This window comes from Oncorhynchus kisutch, linkage group LG10, assembly GCF_002021735.2.
Source record: "Oncorhynchus kisutch isolate 150728-3 linkage group LG10, Okis_V2, whole genome shotgun sequence".
In the NCBI taxonomy this organism is placed as follows: Eukaryota; Metazoa; Chordata; class Actinopteri; order Salmoniformes; family Salmonidae; genus Oncorhynchus; species Oncorhynchus kisutch.
This window is the reverse complement of record NC_034183.2, coordinates 60,616,640-60,638,409: the sequence shown is the minus strand read 5'-3', so window position 1 is coordinate 60,638,409 and position 21,770 is coordinate 60,616,640. Positions and strand designations below refer to the sequence as shown.

At 43.4% G+C, this 21,770-nt stretch overlaps 1 protein-coding gene across 10 annotated transcripts in view; it reads left to right on the top strand.

The window, feature by feature from the left end:
- Positions 1 to 21,770, top strand: part of LOC109898621 (nuclear factor 1 X-type) — a 158,115-nt gene that overhangs the window by 15,752 nt on the left and 120,593 nt on the right. The gene's annotated exons all lie outside the window — the stretch shown is intronic.

Genomic DNA, 21,770 nt, shown 5'->3' with positions numbered 1-21,770 from the left:
TTATGTTAGGCCTAAGTGAGTATGTATTACTGTGTGTTGCTGCATGAAAATAGATTATATTTGTCTATGTCATTATCAGTTGTTAACAGGCATTGTGTTTTGAATAAAAACATATTCCACTGAAACCTCCTTGTAGACATTTTGTGAGGCGGCCTTCCAATCTCTCCTCACCCATACCCCTCCTCTTCTCCTCTCCCCTCCTCCACTCCCTCCTCCTCCTCTCCCCACCCCTCTCCTTACAACCTCTCCTCACTCATACCCCTCCTCTCCCCTCCTCCACTCCCTCCACCTCTCCTCACCCCTCTCCTTCCAACCTCTCCTTACCCCTCCCCTACTCTAACCTCTCCTCTACCTCCTCCTCTCCCCCCTCCTCCTGTCCTCTCCCCTCTCTCTCCCCAGGCCTGGAAAATGAATTGGAACAGCTGTTCAGGGGATTAAAATCTGATGGAACCACAGTCTGAATAAACAGAAATGTTGGATTTTTTGAATTAAAGACACACACACACACACACCAGAACCTTCCGTCCTATGTCTGAATGCGATTAGGCAGCTGTGTGGTTATCACTGGATTAGCCTATGTTACAGGATCCACCGTTTTTAGGCTGAATGGCAATTATGTTTTATACTGATTTTTAAGAGGCATTCGGACAGCACTGACTGTGGTTAATATATGGGGCAAAAACAAAACCCAAAGTGTAGTGCTCCAAAACACAGAATTGCAGTGGGAAGAACATTAGACCTTCATGCCTTTTTATAGAATTTCTATGGCGGACATATTGAATTATAATATTACTGTGCTTGAGTTCAGTTGTGCGGAGAGCAAGCCCCCTGCCCTGCAGTAAAGCCAATCAGAAGGATGCAATGAATGTATGTAGTCTGATAGTGCTTTTCTGATTGGTGTAGAAAAATAACCTATGTGTTCCAGACAGCCCAAGTCAGTAATGAATTTAATGGACATGTGAACTTTATTATGTTCTCCTCCTCTATCCCTAGTTGAAGGTTGGAGTTACGGTGAAACCGGAGTCCCCTATTGGCCCTGTAGGTGTCTCGTGGCAGCGGGTGGCTCCTTTCCCCATCATGTAATGGGGACACCGGCAGGCCAGAATGCCAAAAGTTCACAGGGACATTGTGTTCCCTTTACTTATTCATTCCTACCAGGCCACCACCACCACCACCACCACCACCACCACCACCGGCGGCTTCAAGTCTCCTTTGGTGGTTGGTTGGTAGGTGGTGGAGCTGGCAAATTCAAACAGCCATGAACAATGAGGTGGCAAAGCCCTGGTCTCTGTAATCACAGATATGGGCTGGCTGGTGCTGTTATCTATTCCTCAGGGAGGAGGTACTGTGTCCTGGACCGATAGATGCCCCGACTTGTTAACATTTAATGAACATATCAAGAATATTTAAAGGACATATCAAGGTTTTGTTGATAAATGTTTTTGAACATTTTCCATCAGACTTTGTAAGTCCATGTTGTCCACTGTTGTATCTCCAAAACATGTCTGTCTATTTTATGTAGAATTCAGTACACTGTGTGATGGGGAAGACAAAGACTGGATGAATTGGATGTATTTTGGCAAGAGGGAATATAGATTTGAATTAAGTACCATGTAGTTTTTATCTCAAGCTGCATGCAGAAAAGCCCAAACCAACTGAGTCTCATTCAGTATCTGCACAGCTGTCCTAGCATCCGTGGAGAATGGATTCCTATTGCTATTGCCATGGGAGTCTCCAGCCAAGAAGAATAGGAGGATATCCAGTGTGTGTGCAGAGAGAGTGGTGTGTGTGTGTGTGCGCGCATGCATGCGCCGCACTGCCGTCTCCACCCTCCTGCCTTTCCCTTCGCTCATGTCAACCCTGGAATGGATTATGCTTTGGCAGAACCCTGGCAATGCCTTCAGCCCCAGTGCGGTTCTGTGGTCGCTGATATGTTGTGCTGTTGCCATGGCTACAGAACACACACACACACACAAGCGCAAATCACATAATTGAGCTAGAATATACATAGGCACACACAAATACTTCTGTACAATATGGGAGAGAGAAGGGGCTCAAGTGAAAATGTGGCTTTCCCATGCAAATCAACAGAGGGAAGGATCCCAGCTCTGTCGGAGCTGTGGGCAATAAGGCAGCTGCATGGGATGGACTGACACGTTGGTACAGTATGTGCTTTCCATGATTAAAGAGTGGAGCACCTATTATCACCTATTATCTAATATTTAGACCACTGACTGTCTGACAACTAGTTTGTCTGGGAGTGAGAGGATATGGTGAGGTTGGTGGTATTTGTGTAAGAGAGGGTGTGGCAGCTTGGGTTTGCAGAGATAGGTATGCCATGGTGTGGTGGCTAGAACACGTTATTTTGACAGTTGAAAAGGTCTACAGTATGTTGGTCTTATTTCCTTTGCCATTTATTTCTCACCATGCAACATTCTCTCTGTTCTCTACCCATCCCCTGTGGAGTGTTAGTGTGGGGGAGATGATAAGTCCTAGTGTTTTTGCCTGATGGGCCCTATCTCAGAGGGCATCGGTGAGATATGCAGACCTCACCCACTAGCACTCTGTCACACTACTAGGTTTGTAGTGGGGTGTAATGGCAGTTTGAATTGCAAAGTGCCACACAATTCAGAATTGAGGGGATTGTATGGAGCTTAACAACACGGAGGGAGTCTGTTCTAGACAGAAATGTAGACTCCTGTGTCCCAAGTCTATCAGTAGTGGTGTTGTGTTTGATTTATAAAAGCAGGTGGATGTGCTTTTAATATCAAATACCTCAACATGTTTTGGATTTGTTTCTCTCACACGGAGCATAAACTTCACATAAAGTCTGTGATTGGTAATATGAGAAAAAGCATGAAGACCCATTGTTTTGGCAGGTCAGCAGCAGAGAGCTGCTGCTGCTCATTGACACCCCACTGAAGGTCACTACAGTAGGGGCCTGTTGTTTGTTATGGAGGTGGGGACAGCAGTCTGGTCTCTGACCTCAACTCCCACTGATCTAAATATATAGACCCCTCATTACATTGCTGCTGGATTCATCTGTATGAAATCTGAGATCTATCTACCCCTCTGCCTCCCCCTCTCTCTCTCTCTCTCTCTCTCTCCCTACCAGACAGAAACACTCTCATAACCAAGCATGCACAAGCTCACACAAATATGTCGCAAACTTACCTATAAATCGGTAATATCTCCACACCTATTTTAACACACCCATCCAAAACACACACAGTATGTGAGTGAAAACAGACACACATACATGCACATTCAAAACCTCTCAGGCTTTATGTATTATGCATTAATGGACACATACACCGGCAAACACACACGCTCAAACACTTCCCACACCTGCACACACTTAAGCACGAGGCGCAGGTGTGTGCATTCTCGACTCTCCCTTGTCAGTCTGGTGCCGACCGTCAAAATCTCGGCCAGCGCCACTAGACCAGAGTGATGATTGGGGAGGTGGTGTTGGTGGGGGAGGAGGGGGGCTGTTGTGTTGCCAGCGTACCATGTGTGCCAGCTCCTCGACTGACTCCTAGCCCATATGGCACTTCACTCCCTAACCTCCCCAAATCTGACTGTGGAAACATACTGCATTAGCACTTCTCCCTGCACCTGGCTGTGGCTGAAGAGACAATTATGTACATTAGCGGACAACTGCAAAATACCTCATCTCACAACAACCAATGGGGGGAGTGGTAGGGGTTGGGGGGGGGGTAGTTTAGGTTAGGGTAGTTGTAAAGTGAAGACATCACCCAATGACACACATTGTTCTCATGTAATGTTGCCATTTTTGCAACTCTTTCCGATGAGCAGGTGAATCAAGGTGAAAGTTGATTTGTGAGTTTTGGCTCAATTAATGACACTACTTTAATCTTCTTTGCTGTTTGTAAAACCTCATTGAGTTCGTGTGTTGAAATAGAATCAGTTTTGTTTTTCTAGCCTAGGGTGTGATGATTGCAGCCGTGAGTTGGAACCTGATTACTCCAATCCTCGATAAGATTACCGATCTTAAAAGGATCACTTAAAGATATATTGTTTACTTCGATGTAAAAATTGTGTTTTGCTTACATATTTGAATCAGGAGAATGATCTTCATCGGGTTAAATGGAGCATTTAATGGGTTAAACTTGGAGGGAAGGAGTTTTCCTGTCTTCGGGACGGGTGGAGGAGCATTGACGCTTGGATGCTAACAACCCCTCAAGTAAAGCTGTAACAAAAGGGCTTGTAACCTTATTTCAAAAAAACACAAGTTAAAAGGAAAAAAAGTTAGATAGACGGGGGTTCATAAACAACAATATCAGTATCTTAGGCTGGCATGGCTGCACATCTGTAGGTCTCAGGAGAATCTTTCTTTCTTTCTTTCTAGCTCTCTCTGTCACTCTGCCTGTGCTGTTTGGCCACCTGGTCCAGCGAGGAATTGCTGTCACCCTGAGAACAAAGCACTGCAGCTCTCTCCTCAGAGCAGGAAGTTGGGCCCTGGCCAGTGGTGGAAAATCTATACGCATAATATAACATATCTTTACCTTACATGAACTCTGAGGAGGACTAGCAGCTATGAGCAAACACAGAAAGCGTGTGTGTGTGTGTGTGTGTGTGTGTGTCCTGAGATTCTTGTGAGGTTCTGCTGGCTGTGGCTGTAGGACATACTGAGAGTAGTGTGGAGAGCAGGGCAGGGCCCTTGGTAGTAGTCAAACACAAATAACTGCTGCTACTCAATGTGGAAAAGGTATCCACAGTACTCTGAACTGAACTTCGCTGTTGGGGCTTTGAAAATGACTTCAAGCCAGAGTGTTGCTTTTGACATGGAAACTTTTCAATGTGAGTGGAAAATGTTACCCCCTTCAGTGACAAAATACAATAAAAAAATGCAATACTTTAAGGTTTACGTTAAGTGGGCTACAGCCAGACAATCACATCACATAAAGTTTATTTTTGTAAAAAATACAGATTGTATGTAACAACAATGCATGAAGAAAAACAAGGTCAAGCCGACATATGTCACCACTCACCAGGTTCAACGTCATGACATCACTGTTGTAGCTCAAGGAACTGTGTCCCAACTCGAACAATGTTTTAACAAAGTGGGAAAAAGCTTCTCCTTCAAACATATGCAGGAGTTTAGAACACCAGCGTTGCTTTGCTCCTTGATCAGCCCTTTCCCATACTTAATAAGACGTCTGCTTGTTTGAGGTATCATTTCTTTTAAAGCACTTTCTCATGTGACCACTCACGATCTGAATGGAGAAACAATGTGCTTTTGTCATGTCTCAGTGTTTAGTGCTTTGTTGAAAAGGGAATGAGGAAAAAACTACTGAGAGACTCCTGTTTAAGGTGTCAAGTTTATGTCAGTCTTTTTGGCACAGGATGTCTTGAGAATAACCTTGTAAAACCCAAACACATATCATTATCGTCATCAGTTAAGTTACTTTTTGCCATCTGCAGCATATTATGGGGACTGTCAAGTCTAGATATGATGGACCATCCAATAGTGTTGAAAATCTACATCAAATCCCTACACGTTTGTTTTCATTTGTCATGTCATGTCTTTTCCATTACCCAAATAAGGATAGTTCCCGACTTGGAGTTAGGACTCTTGTGGGAACCGCAATTCCCTGTATGTCCCGGTCATGCTACTAAAATGTATGATAAATGTGAGTAGGAATGGCTTAGGCGGTTGCAGAGGTGTACATTATAGTGGGGTTTTAAGTTAAAGATTTATGTTCAGGGGCCCCCCCGGTGGCGCAGTGGTTAAGGGCGCTGTACTGCAGCGCCAGCTGCGCCACCAGAGACTCTGGGTTCGCGCCCAGGCTCTGTCGTAACCGGCTGCACAATTGGCCTAGCGTCGTCCGGGTTAGGGAGGGTTTGGCCGGTAGGGAAATCCTTGTCTCATCGCGCACCAGCGACTCCTGTGGCGGGCCGGGCGCAGTGTGCGCTAACCAAGGTTGCCAGGTGCACAGTGTTTCCTCCGACACATTGGTGCGGAGTGTAAGAAGCAGTGCGGCTTGGTTGGTTTGTGTATCGGAGGACGCATGACTTTCAACCTTCGTCTCTCCCAAGCCCGTACGGGAGTTGTAGCGATGAGACAAGATAGTAGCTACTAAAACAATTGGATATCATGAAATTGGGGAGAAAAAGGGGTAAAAAAAAATAGATTTACAGTGGGGCAAAAAAGTATTTAGCCAGCCACCAATTGTGCAAGTTCTCCCTCTTAAAAAGATGAGAAAGGCCTGTAATTTTCATCATAGGTACACTTCAACTGTGACAGACAAAATGAAAAAAACAAATCCAGAAAATCACATTGTAGGATTTTTTATGAATTTATTTGCAAATTATGGTGGAAAATAAGTATTTGGTCAATAACAAAAGTTTATCTCAATACTTTGTTATATACTCTTTGTTGGCAATGACAGAGGTCAAAGTTTTTCTGTAAGTCTTCACAAGGTTTTCACACACTGTTGGTGGTATTTCAGCCCATTCCTCCATGCAGATCTCCTCTAGAGCGGTGATGTTTTGGGGCTGTTGCTGGGCAACACAGACTTTCAACTCCCTCCAAAGATTTTGTATGGGGTTGAGATCTGGAGACTGGCTAGGCCACTCCAGGACCTTGAAATGCTTCTTACGAAGCCACTCCTTCGTTGCCCGGGCGATGTGTTTGGGATCATTGTCATGCTGAAAGACCCAGCCACGTTTCATCTTCAATGCCCTTGCTGATGGAAGGAGGTTTTCACTCAAAATCTCACGATATATGGCCCCATTCATTCTTTCCTTTACACGGATCAGTCGTCCTGGTCCCTTTGCAGAAAAACAGCCACAAAGCATGATGTTTCCACCCCCATGCTTCATAGTAGGTATGGTGATCTTTGGATGCAACTCAGCAATCTTTGTCCTCCAAGCACAACGAGTTGAGTTTTTACCAAAAAGTTATATTTTGGTTTCATCTGACCATATGACATTCTCCCAATCTTCTTCTGGATCATCCAAATGCTCTCTAGCAAACTTCAGACGGGCCTGGACATGTACTGGCTAAAGCAGGGGGACACGTCTGGCACTGCAGGATTTGAGTCCCTGGCAGCGTAGTGTGTTACTGATGGTAGGCTTTGTTACTTTGGTCCCAGCTCTCTGCAGGTCATTCACTCGGTCCCCCCGTGTGGTTCTGGGATTTTTGCTCACCGTTCTTGTGATCATTTTGACCCCACAGGGTGAGATCTTGCGTGGAGCCCCAGATGGAGGGAGATTATCAGTGGTCTTGTATGTCTTCCATTTCCTAATAATTGCTCCCACAGTTGATTTCTTCAAACCAAGCTGCTTACCTATTGCAGATTCAGTCTTCCCAGCCTGGTGCAGGTTTACAATTTTGTTTCTGGTGTCCTTTGACAGCTCTTTGGTCTTGGCCATAGTGGAGTTTGGAGTGTGACTGTTTGAGGTTTTGGACAGGTGTCTTTTATACTGATAACAAGTTCAAACAGGTGCCATTAATACAGGTAACGAGTGGAGGACAGAGGAGCCTCTAAAAGAGGAAGTTACAGGTCTGTGAGAGCCAGAAATCTTGCTTGTTTGTAGGTGACCATATACTTATTTTCCACCATAATTTGCAAATAAATTAATAAGAAATCCTACAATGTGATTTTTCTGGATTTGTTTTCTCATTTTGTCTGTCATAGTTGAAGTGTACCTATGATGAAAATTACAGGCCTCTCTCATCTTAAGTGGGAGAACTTGCACAATTGGTGGCTGACTAAATACTTTTTTGCCCCACTGTATGTTCATCATCTTCAGACTAGATGGAAGTGCTCCTGACCAAAAGACATGTCTGTAGTTGATCTGCTTTGTAGGATGTGCTTGAGTTAGCTGTGTAACCGGGGTCAATGTGCTGCTAACAGCCTAGCTTCCTCCGACTGCCCCGTACTGGGTTCGAACCAGTGATCCTCTGCTTCACAACACACGTGACCGACATTGACAATGCTCCAAAGGGTTGAGCCACTCAAAAGTTTCCAATATAATGGCTCCGTCCGCGACATTTCAAGCTAGCCGTGGAGTGAGCTTACGGCACTTCCTTAAAGCCGTTACAATTGCATAGGACATGTTTGAGCCTGAGGGATTTAAAGTAGATGTTTCAAGTGAGCATTCAAGGGCAATGTGCATCCATCTTTAAAATCTACAACATTTGCAGCAGCAACTGCTCAAAGTAAAACAATCAAGGAGAAGAGAGTCTGTGTTTGGGCAATACAGTAGTTTGGTTAGCGCTCCAAGCAATTCTAATTCTAATGTGATTTGTTCGCTTTTCTTCCCCCCCATCAATCAACACGGTGCATATTTACTGTAACTGAGCTCTATGTATATTTGAGAAAGACTCTTTATAGCCATGGCTGGTTGTATTCTCTCATTGGAAGCGGAGTGTGATTAAAACAGACAATATAAGCGTATTGTATTTCCTAGGGGACAGGAAGGAATGTGAATGCATCATAACCATATTACTCTAGTTAGGAACTGTTTCAGTTGCCAAGTCAGTGGATACATGGGATACCCTCCCTAACAGTGGCTCTGCACAAACAACCCAACTCCAACCAAAAACAGCCCCCAGAAATAAGTTTGCCTCCTCCGAACCATTTGACATTTTTTTTGTTGTGAGAGAGAGAGAAGCATGTCGCTGGTGGGACTTTGGCCGGTACAATCCCTCCACTGTTAAAACAATGCCGCAGTTGTCTTCCATAACCTAATTACTCCCTCCAGGGGGAGAAAGGCAACAGCACAAAATCCCAGAGTTAGGGGTTCTGATCTCCACTCTGAAAGAAAAGGCCTCATTCATTTCCCTCCACCACACAGACGGTCTGTTTTTCATTGGTCTAGGATTGGGTTGAGTTTAATAGTTTAATTACAAACTATCATGATATTGGAGTATAAAAGCTTTGTTTTATTTGGAGTCTGCTCCGTGATCTCTTATGAGAATGAGGAGCACTTTCTGTATTACGCCTAGTAAAACTAGTTGGGGTTTTGATTGAGGTCATTTGAACATATCTGACCTCTTGTCCTATGCCCATAATGTGTTTGAGCTGGAGACTAATCAGGATATCACTGTTGTCATGCTCTTGTTGATACAGGCAGACAGATACTGTAAAGGCACACAGAACTAACATGTCTTTCAGGTGCAACTTTTCTGTACAGCAGGCTAGGGAAAACATAAAACATCTTCGTTTTTCATCTCCTCCATCATGTACTAGCACTGGAAGGTTGCTGAAACGTTATTACAGTAATTGAAAACAAGGAAGTCGCTACAGGAAGAAGGGAAAGGGACGTGGGCAGTAGCATTTACCAATAGGAAAACAGTGTTCATGTCTCTCACTCCCCAGAACATCACCCACCTCCTATTTCATTGGTTTTATTTATTTGTTTATGCAGACTCAGAAAATCAGAGCTGCCATTGTATGAAACAAGGCAAGTTTACTATTGGATAGCCTTTTTTCTCAATGTTTATTGCTAACTCAGTCTGCTTAAAGAAGTATCTGCATTTGGTTATCTGGGGCTTTTCCTTCTATAATGTGGCACAGGCTTATAAACACAGAATAAATGAGTCATGATCTTCACATTCATTGACCAGAAGACTTTATGAGGATTTCTTTGGTTGACTTTGGCATGAATACAATTCATCTGTGTATTAGTTCAGCCCCACACAAATTCAGTTTGGTAACATTAGCTTTTAAGTGTAAGTTTTCTTAGTTGTCAGTTGGTTCATGTAAATATAAGGGGTATGCTCTGATACAATTAGCCGCCTATACAGTATGTCCATGTAGGCCTACTCTATGAACAGGCCACACAAGGAGATCAGACAGTGGTGTGTCTCTGTGAGTGTTTGTGTTTAGCCTGAGTTGCTTTCCTGTGCTGTGTGGGGCTGTGTCCGGCGTGTGTGTGGCTGTGTCCGGCGTGTGTGTGGCTGTGTCCGGCGTGTGTGGGGCTGTGTCCGGCGTGTGTGTGGCTGTGTCCGGCGTGTGTGGGGCTGTGTCCGGCGTGTGTGGGGCTGTGTCCGGCGTGTGTGTGGCTGTGTCCGGCGTGTGTGGGGCTGTGTCCGGCGTGTGTGTGGCTGTGTCCGGCGTGTGTGTGGCTGTGTCCGGCGTGTGTGTGGCTGTGTCCGGCGTGTGTGTGGCTGTGTCCGGCGTGTGTGTGGCTGTGTCCGGCGTGTGTGGGGCTGTGTCCGGCGTGTGTGTGGCTGTGTCCGGCGTGTGTGTGGCTTTGTCCGGCGTGTGTGTGGCTGTTTCCGGCGTGTGTGGGGCTGTGTCCGGCGTGTGTGGGGCTGTGTCCGGCGTGTGTGTGGCTGTGTCCGGCGTGTGTGTGGCTGTGTCCGGCGTGTGGGGCTGTGTCCGGCGTGTGTGGGGCTGTGTCCGGCGTGTGTGGGGCTGTGTCCGGCGTGTGTGGGGCTGTGTCCTGCGTGTGTGTGGCTGTGTCCGGCGTGTGTGGGGCTGTGTCCGGCGTGTGTGTGGCTGTGTCCGGCGTGTGTGTGGCTGTGTCCGGCGTGTGTGTGGCTGTGTCCGGCGTGTGTGGGGCTGTGTCCGGCGTATGTGGACCCCGGCCCTCATTGTCGTCATCCTCAACGTTCTTCCACCCTAGAGGGGACGGCAGCAGAGGAAGCTTAACTTTGCTGACATAAAGGAGGCTCTTCCTTCAGTCTCTCTACTGGTTGATTAACCCTCTCTGTATACCTGTCTGTCACTGGGACTAACCATGAAGCATGTCTGGGTTTCTAATCTCATGTTTGGTTCACTGCAACAACGACAATGATGACGATAGTACCATTATTACACAGTCATGATTTTATTTCAGATATATAGACATTATGCTTGAATGTAAATCGCATTAATGCACTTTCTCGAATCTCAAAGAGAACATTATTTTATTTCTTGTTTTACATCTATGAAACAAGAAACAAACAAGTACCTGTCTTGTCTATTAAAATAGCTTCCATACTTTCCCCTGGATGATGAAAGGGAATTGAGTCATTATCACGTCTATGACTGCTAGATAATTGTACCTGTGGGTTATGTGAAGCGGCTCTATTTAATATCATCACATGAATCATTTTCAACTCTTCCCTCCCTCTGTCTCTCCTCCCTTTTAACCTCTCTCTCTCTCTCTCTCGCTCTCTCTCTCTCTCTCTCTCGCTCTCTCTCTCTCTCTCTCCCCCCCCCCCTTTTAACCTCTCTCACACACACGTTCTCTCTTTCTCTGTCTTAGCAAAGGCAGTCCTTTATCAGACCAATTGCAGACACACATACAGGAGTGTCCATGAGCCGCACCTCTATTAAACATACCCCCATTTGTGTAAATTGCCCTCAGCAGTAGTAAAACAAAGTACAGGGTATTTTGGCCTTACTCAAGAACCATGCAGGTGTGACTGACTGCAGATCAGCAGGCCTCATGGAGGACTCGGAAGCAAGAGTCTAATAGCTGGTTCTCAGTTTCCTCATGTGAGAGAGAATGGTAGAGAGATGGAAAAATAGAGACAGAGGGGAGAGAGAAGGGCACAGACATGGAGGGTGAGACAGTGGGGGTTGTGAGTTTGGGATGGTGGCAAATCATTTGCATAAAGGACAGGGCAGTGTGCCCGGCTGTGGAAAGGGTTGGCATCACGCCTCACCGACTGGCAGAGGGAAGACTGAAGAGAGAGAGAAAAAAATGAGAGATGGAGAAAGACAGAGGGGGGGGGGGGGTAAATTTAGTCAATAGTGCATGCCTTGTTCAGAAAGAGGAGGGCCCTGGCTGTTGGCAGGAGAGCTGGATAAATCTCTAGTTTGATTGTGTGCTAGATTGCCCCTTTATTTCTTTGATTGCAAAGCATTCAACACTCTGCAAGAGTAGTGTGCTTCCCTGTTTGTGCATGTGAGTTTTTTCTGCAAGCCATGATTGTCTCCTCACATATTTCTCATATATGTCTATATTTATATGTAATCAGTACAGCTTGCAATTTTAGAGTGGCTTGTAAAATGCTAACTGTTCCCAACCCTAAAGCACATTAGTAACCTAGCCAATGCAATACTAAATTCTAATTTACTGCATAGGCAAAAATATATCCTCAAGACAAATGGACCACAAAACAGACAAGGAGACCGATCCATTTGCTGGTGGCCTCTCCCTGCCTTCCAATCAAAATACGCCCAGTCCAAAGTGGGCTCCGCCCCCACAGACATCATTTCACGGGTCTGGCTCAATCAGAGAGGACCCCAGAGTCACAATGCTGCAGCCGCACTGGCTGCACTACTGATGATGTCATAATAGTAGAGAGTGAAAGGGACAATTGTCTAGCATGGCTTTGTCATTTCTGTCCCTGGGTATGACTAGCTTGTTACCCATAAAGCCTGTAGTTACGACAAAGAGACTGTAATGATGCGTCATACTGTACTCTCTGGGCATATGTGTTTTTTAATTACTAGACATCCCTTTGATTTCTTACCCTGCACTGTTTGAAAGTGGAATAAAGCCCTTTAGCTTAGTTAAGCAGCAGGTTAACACATGAACGTGAGATCCCTCTTTTCATGTAGTGTTGAGATTCTGAATCAAAAGGACATGTAGTGTTGAGATTCTGAATCAAAAGGACATGTAGTGGGTTCTATTTAGACTGCGGCACGTTGTTCAGATCTCTGAGCTCAGGAATGAGTCACAATGCTCATACAAATGAAAGTTCTCCCAACTACATGAATTGGGCCATAGAGATAACAGTAGGCAATGTGCTATGAATTAAATGAGGCCCTATCAAGTAAAAAAATACTTTAGATCTCTGAAAACAACATTGCTTCTTGTGACGGACATATTCAGTGAGCTTCCAAGTAAATTGTCATTAGCCTTATATTTTAGCCTCGCAGACCATCGTTTGATGGATTGTTACCAGGGTTTAAGGAGATGAATTGAGATTTAATTGGTGAATGGAACTGTGGACGTTATTTTCTGTGATGAATACATTTCAATTTCAATTCACAACGTCAGAACTGATTGCTATACAGTCCTTCCTTTAGTGTAATCATGTCCTCCAGAGGTTCAGTGTTTCTTAATGGAGGTCGACAGACGCTGGGTAGCTGCGGCCCGTCGACGGCTCTCTGAGGAGATAAACATGTTGTCTGGTGCAGAGTCAGCCAGCCTGTCACAGCACGGCGAGCCGCCAGCACCGTCACTGAAAGCAGGGCGGTGGTTTCCCTATTCAACTAAACATTCTTTCTAGACAGCGGCGTGGGGCTAGGGGGAAGAGGGGGGGAAGAGGAGGGGAAGAGGAGGAGGGGGGGAGGGTGAGGTTCAAGTGGAAACCTCAAGTGCTACTACAGTCCCGCCATGAAGTCAGACCTTGTGGTGATATGCCTTGTCCTCTGTACAGTAGCCTTCTCACCTGTTTTAAAGGGCCTACTCACTAGTATGACATCATTAGCCATCATCAGTATTGTTATCTATGTAAACATACTCATGTACTGCTAAATTTGTTTAGAATATTTTCCTGCACACCCTGTCAATAATATCCCATCGTTTCTCTGGAACACGAAACAAGTTTCAGCCTGTGTTATAACTAAAGGCAGAATATCAATTTGATATCTCTGTACACGATTACAAAAACAAAATGGTTTAGATCAGTGGGTTCACCTGGATCTCAATGTTTTCAGAAAGGTTTCAAGTCTTCAAGTCACACCAAAATGTTTTAATGTTAATTCAGGCCGGTGCTGTTTGCTTAATGATCCTTGGCTTGATTTGTTCTTTAAAGCTCAAGATAAATCTTCTGGGGAGTCTATTGGAACCATACCTCGATATCTAACACCGCCTCATGAGTACTCCAGTCAACTATGTGGTAGTGCAGTGTGATATAGATGTCAGTGGTTCTGTAGAGTGGGCTGAGGAGAGGTGGTGGTAGTACTAGCCCCTGCAGCAGCGTGGTGTGGCTGCGAGGTGACAACCTTCCGTGGGACTGGAATGTGCCGTTCGTGTCTCCCTCTGATGGCTCCCCGGCCAACCCTGGGCCTGTGAGCATAACACACGCATCCACCACAAATTGCTTGCAGATTTTTCACACATAGTAACGCGCTGGTTTGTAAACTGAGATAATTACAACGAACGCTAGCGCTGCGCTTCAAAAGCCTTTACACATCACTTGCTTGCCCACAGAGAGAGTAAGATTGTGGGGAGGGTTTTGCTTTTTTTCCCTTCAAGTCAAATTTTCACTCTCTCCTTATTTTTCTGGTTTCATGATTAACAGAAATGAAATACGCTGATTACAATGGAGAGTTACGAGGCTGGCACTGCACTCTCACTGTAGCCTACACTAATCACAATGGAGAGTTACGAGGCTGGCACTGCACTCTCACTGTAGCCTACACTAATCACAATGGAGAGTTACGAGGCTGGCACTGCACTCTCACTGTAGCCTACACTAATCACAATGGAGAGTTACGATGCTGGCACTGCACTCTCACTGTAGCCTACACTAATCACAATGCAGAGTTACGAGGCTGGCACTGCACTCTCACTGTAGCCTACACTAATCACAATGGAGAGTTACGAGGCTGGCACTGCACTCTCACTGTAGCCTACACTAATCACAATGCAGAGTTACGAGGCTGGCACTGCACTCTCACTGTAGCTTACACTAATCACAGTGCAGAGTTACGAGGCTGGCACTGCACTCTCACTGTAGCCAAACTAATCACAATGGAGAGTTACGAGGCTGGCACTGCACTCTCACTGTAGCCTACACTAATCACAATGGAGAGTTACGAGGCTGGCACTGCACTCTCACTGTAGCTTACACTAATCACAGTGCCGAGTTACGAGGCTGGCACTGCACTCTCACTGTAGCCTACACTAATCACAATGGAGAGTTACGAGGCTGGCACTGCACTCTCACTGTAGCCTACACTAATCACAATGCAAGGCATACTTACTTACTACTTAGGTTACATGTACATATTTGCGCATAAGTCTGTGCATATAATTTGGATGTCCCTGAAGTGATGGTGTGTTAGTACACTGGCATGCCTACGTGCCTGGGCTGGCATGGCACCCCCCTACGGCCATGTGTCTCTCACTCACCCAGGAGCTGCATGTGTCTGTCTGGCCTGGCTGACTAAGCCTCCACTGCCGCCCGCCCTACCTCCTCTCCTCTGTGTGGCCCGGCAGGGTCAGGGTCTGCCAGCATCCAGGGTCAGGGTCTGCCAGCTTCCAGTGTCAGGGTCTGCCAGCATCCAGTGTCAGGGTCTGCCAGCATCCAGTGTCATGGTCTGCCAGCTTCCAGGGTCAAGGTCTGCTAGCATCCAGGGTCATGGTCTGCCAGCATCCAGGGTCAGGGTCTGCCAGCATCCAGGGTCAGGGTCTGCCAGCATCCAGGGTCAGGGTCTGCCAGCATCCAGGGTCAGGGACACTCAGCTGGTCAGGGGAGGACAGCAGTGAGGCACACCAGGCCCACATCTCTCTAATGAAGAGACAGGCTCTCAGGTTATCCAGACAGACCGTGGCATAATTGGTCTAATGAGATGAGAATGAGGCCTGTGCTGCTCAGGTATCTTTCTACCGTGGTTAATGGGTTGTCTGACAGAAGACTAAGTTGTTGTGTGTATGGTCAGAAACATTTCAGATTGTTCTATTTGGCAAAAACATTTGATACATTTTTATGCATCATCCTTTGTATTGTATTTTTGAAAATTGTATTCTGTTGTAAAACATGTGTAATACTGCAATGCATCTATTATCAAAATATAGACCTATAGACCAATGTTGTTTAATGTATTCAGTTGAATTGTACATTTTTTTAAATGATTTAGAAATGCCATATAAAGAATGCATTTTGGGCGGTATTTTAAGGTCCGCCACTCCTTCGTCAGACGCAATTCTCCTTGGAGAGCCTATTACTTTTAAGCAAGGCTATTGTGAAATTATTACATAGAACACAGTAACGGAAAGTTGATGATTGCCTTTTTACCACAATGTTTTTTAGAGATTGCAGTCGATTTCCTTTACTCTGCTAAATAGACCTATCCCACTGGGCAAAATCTGTTTGAATCAACGTTGTTTCCACGTCATTTCAATAAAACAATTAATTCAATGTGATGACGTTGAATCAACGTGGAAAACTGATTGGATTTGCAAAAAGTAATAGTATTTTTTCATCCTATATTTTTTGTTGATTTAATAGTGAATTCACTTACTCAACCAAATGTAATTTAAAATTAGACGTTGAACTGATATCTGTGCCAGTAGGATGGGCCTGCCTGAAGTATGAGACAACCGCATATCTTATCTGGCCTTGACCTTAGTCAAGTATCCATTTCAAATGTCGGATAATGAGCCCAATATTGCTTTTGGAACCACAGATACACTGTATAATTGTATTGTTTGATTACCTGTATGAATTTGTATTATTCACATGTCGCCAACGCAGGATCACTGATAGGCTACCTGCCCCTTCTGGAAATGCTTTTAATTAATGTAGAGTCCCTCCCCGTCGTCAACTCTGCTAATGGCCACCTATCTCTAAAGTAACAGAGGTGTTCAATGGAGACCTCTCCATACCACTCTCACGTTGTGAGGGAAAAACAAACTTTATGTTTCAAGTGGATGATTCACAATATAGGTATCCAGCAAGTAATGACAATGACACCACCCGTCTGTTCTCAAAGTTAGAGAATAGGCTGCTGCAAACTTCTTGTGCTCACCTCTGCTCTGTGTACAGGGACTCGCACGCTCTGTGGAACAAATCACACCCTGACATCGCTGTCCATGTTTCCCTAAAGCCAACGAATAAAACCCCTTCTGTATCCGATGCACACAAATGACGTCCAAGTAGGCCTACTAAATGTTTAAAAGAAAAATGGATGGTTGTCAAACGCGTAAATTAGCAAAGGTTTAATTTACTGTAGTTTACTCAACGTTGTGCTGCCTGCGCTCATTGCCTATTCTTTTTCAAAGAACGTTTCATTGCTGTCTTGGTGTAGGTTGGCACTAAATCAGACAATTTAAAAAAACGTCTTAACGGCTTAATAAAGGACTATTTGAAACTTGTTCAATTGACAGATTTGGTTGTAGTTAGTTGGAAAGGAGTGCTTAGACGAGATGTGAGTGTTTTGCTCCCTTTCCCCTAGTCTTGGATATATTGTTTTAAGAACATTTACAAGAAGTTCACTGCAGATAATGATTATACAAAAGCAAATTTCACATCATGTCGCTGAACAAATTCTTCAAATGTTCACACTAATGAAGTTTCTCTTCGGGTTCGTTCAAAATTGGGTGAAAATTGGGTGTAAAAGCCATTTACATTTTTATTGAAGTTCTGTTAATATTTTGGCACCATAGATTATACTTAACTCATTAAAAAAATCGTATTAGAAGATAACGAAAAAAAAGGTTTAGATTTTGAAAAGTGGTATGAGTATAAATTATATATTTTAGTTAGCCTATAAAGGAGCACATTCTGGGATTTTAAAGGTGTTTGTTGATTTTTCGATTATTAGCCTTTATATAATATTTTCAATTTCTCGCTGTATGAAGCAATCAAACTCGAAAACCTAAGGACTCTTTTAATTATTTTACAACAAATGATTTCCTAACCTCCATATCTCCCTAAACCTAAAGGTTTTTATCTGCCAGTGAATTTGCTGAATATGTTCATATCAAAGAAAGTTGCCCGCTTAGTCTAGACATAGTTCTATACATTTCCTAAGCATTTATACTTATGAATTTCCGTATCAAAATCAAATCAAATGTTATTGATCACATAGACATGTTTAGCAGATGTATTGCAAGTTTAGCGAAATGCTTGTGTTCCTAGCTCCAACGGTGCAGTAGTATCTAACAATTCACAATACACACAAGTCGAAAAGTAAAATAATGGAATTAAGAAATATATAAATATTAGGATGAGCAATGTCGGAGTGGCATTGACGAGAATACAGTATATATATATGAAATGAGTATGTAAACATTATTAAAGTGGCCAGTGTTCCATTATTAAAGTGACCAGTAGCATACAGGTGCTGGCGTTCCTCAAAATAAGTGAAATGTACAAGTAACACACTTTGAAACAACTTTCTGGATTAAACTTCGGGAATACTTATCCAAAGTAGGCCTACTGATGTGTGAAGAAAATAGACAAGAAATAGGAATTTATACCGTAATTTATATAGCAGTCTAATTGATCCAATCCTGCTTCAATGTTTCCTGATTTTCCATATTGACTTGTGTAGACCTTTTTAAAATGCCAGTGAAAGAGTTCCTCTGCACTTGGCAGATTCAACAGACAAAATGTGTTTCTCCATGGATATAGTCACGTTGAACATTTTAAAATATAATACACATTGTTTTATTTGTTTAATTGAAACACTTTATTTTTGTATAAATTGCATGTTTAACTTGTATGGGGCAACAGGTAGAGTTGCCTATAACACGTGCCATGTGAGTGCAGACTATTCGCTTCTATGCTAAAATATTATAGAACTTGGAACTGAAGTTTTTGAGTAGGTTAGTGGGCTACATTTGGTGTGTATGCTATTGATTAACATGTTTTATGTCATGTTTTTGAATAGGCCTAAATAAATAGGCAATTGCTCTCCCATGAAAGGGCACATATCCCAATCAATATTCTCTTGAATGAACAAATCAACACATTTAAACTGGCCTATAAGCACACTGACGTATTTACAAGCACTATTCCCAACACTTACAGGGATAAAGATAGTTTACTAATGCGTTTTGCCATTCAATAGATTTTCCATCTGTAAATGAATCACTTTCTATACAGCCTAGGCAAGGCCTACACATATTTATGCAACGAATTGTATTGTAAAAATTTGTAGATTTTAGCCTGCCAGCCTGAATTTTTAGCTGCATTTATTTGTAGGTGTTATTATTAATTGAAACTGGATTTTACTGACGGTGACAAAGTGGCACAAATGGCTCGCTGGCGGGAGTGCCAACCAGTCTTTCCAGCTCCTTCATTTCCATCGTCCTCTTGGCAGACTCCTATGATGATGTCTTCACTCTTTAAGCATTAATATTGTAAGTGAGGGAAGAAAACAGTGGCAGCATGTTTAATTGTCTTGGCCAAAGTCTCAACTAAACTATTTTGAATGAGTTTGAAATGTTTTTCAATAGGCTAGATCATCATATTTTGAAATGTAGTCTACTGTGAATATGTGAAATCACTATAGGGGCATTTGGCCTATATCATACCATGGCCTGTCTGCTTGTTGTAACACAAGGCATCGTGGTGTGGTTAGTTAATTCTTATGGCTAGGGGTTCCACTAGCTGAACCCCTCGACAACATTATGCTGAAAAGGCAGCGCTCGAAATTCATATTTTTTTTTTAAATATGTAACTTTCATGCATTAACAAGTGCAATACAACAAATTAAAGATAACCTTCCTGTTAATCTACCCATAGTGTCCGATTTCAAAAAGGCTTCACAGCGAAAGCACAACATATGATTATGTTAGGTCAGAGCCTAGTCACAAAAACACACACAGCCATTTTCCAGCCAAAGAGAGGAGTCACAAAAAGCAGAAATAGAGATAAAATTAATCACTAACCTTTGATCTTCATCAGATGACACTCATAGGACTTCATGTTACACAATACATGTATGTTTTGTTCGATAAAGTGCATATTTATATCCAAAAATCTTAGTTTACATTGACACGTTACGTTCAGTAATGTTTTGCTTCCAAAACATCCGGGGATTTTGCAGAGAGCCACATCAATTTACAGAAATAGTCATCATAAACTTCAATATAAGATACAAGTGTTATTCACAGAATTAGAGATATACTTCTCCTTAATGCAACCGCTGTGTCAGATTTCAAAACAACTTTACGGATAAAGCAAACCATGCAATAATCTGAGTACGGCGCTCAGACAACAAATCAAGCCATACAGATATCTGCCATGTTGGAATCAACAGAAGTCAGAAATAGCATTATAAATATTCACTTACCTTTGACGATCTTCATCAGAATGCACTCCCAGGAATCCCAGTTCCACAATAAATGTTTGATTTGTTCGATAAAGTTAATCTTTGTCCAAATACCTCCTTTTTGTTCTCGCGTTTAGCCCAGTAATCCAAATGCTCAATGTGCGATCACTTAGTTCAGACGAAAAGTCAAAAAAGTTATATTACAGTTCGTAGAAACATGTCAAACGAAGTATAGAATCAATCTTTAGGATGTTTTTATCATAAATCTTCAATAATGTTCCAACCAGAGAATTCCTTTGTCTTCAGAAATGCAATAGAACTCAAGCTAACTCTCACGTGAACGCGCGTGACCAGCTTGTGGCACTCTGACAGACCACTGACTCAATCCCCTCTCATTCCCCCCTCCTTCACAGTAGAAGCATCAAACAAGGTTCTAAAGACTGTTGACATCTAGTGGAAGCCTTAGGAATTGCAATTTGACCCCATAGACACTGTGGGGCGGCAGGGTAGCCTAGTGGTTAGAGCGTTGGACTAGTAACTGGAAGGTTGCAAGTTCAAATCCCCGAGCTGACAATGTACAAATCTGTCGTTCTGCCAAATCTACTAATAATATGCATATATTAGGAACTGGGACTGAGTAGCAGGCAGTTTACTCTGGGCACGCTTTTCATCCAAACGTGAAAATGCTGCCCCCTATCCCAAACGGGTTAAGAGTTCACACTGGTCTGTAGGCCTGATGTTTTTCGCGGCCTTTTAGGAACAGTCACAAGCAGCCGGTCTAGGTGGGATCAAGTCTTCGTTGGTGCGCACAGCATGTTTCTGCTCCCTGTCAGTCCAGACATGTTATTGAAAATGATGACAAATAAATTAAATGAGAGACACAAAGGTAACCATTTGAGACACTGGTTGAAAATATTGTTAAAAATGGCAGGGCTCGCTCAAGCAATTCAGCATGTAGCCTGAGAGGAGCCATTTAGACGTTATTTGAGTAAGTAAATAAATGTAGGCCAATCATGTAAATGAACGAAAATGTCTGTATGAGAACACATTTAGCTTTAAAACAAATACAATTATTGATATCCGTAGACTGTACCATGGCTCATTGGAGAATGTAACAAGGTGCCAATATAGGCTAGCATGTGTTGCCAATGTGAAGGCAGAGGCCTATGCCCTAAGGTTTCAAATGGTTTAAGAAATATAGCTGTCAACCACATAACTATTAGTGTTTTATTCATGTTAAAGGTCTATAGGTTTTTATGTTTTTACTCTCACAATGCATGGATTGATTTGTCAGTTGAAACATCTGATGAAGTTATTAACATGATTTGCAACAGAGAGCTAATATAATGTTTTACATACAGTAAACTGTTCTGGCACCATTTGAATTGTATTCATAAAGAAATGCTAGCTACGTGCAAGCCTTGTGCTGCAATTTGACTGTCTCTATATTAGGGATGTCAAACGCTCAGCCTGCTGCACAGACTTTACGGATGCTCTAGTCTATTTTGTGAAGTGCACCAGTTCCTCCTGCAGCAAAGCAACCCCACAACATGATGCTGCCACCCCGTGCTTCATGGTTGGGATGGTGTTCTTTGGCTTGCAATCCTCCCACTTTTTCCTCCAAATATAACGATGGTCATTATGGCCAAACAGTTCTATTTTTGTTTCATCAGACCAGAGGACATTTCTCCAAAAAGTACAATCTTTGTAGTTGCAATCCGTTGTCTGGCTTTTTTATGGCAGTTTTGGAGCAGTGGCTTCTTCCTTGCTGAGCGGCCTTTCAGGTTATGTTGATATAGGACTCGTTTTACTGTGGATATAGATACTTGTGTACCTGTTTCC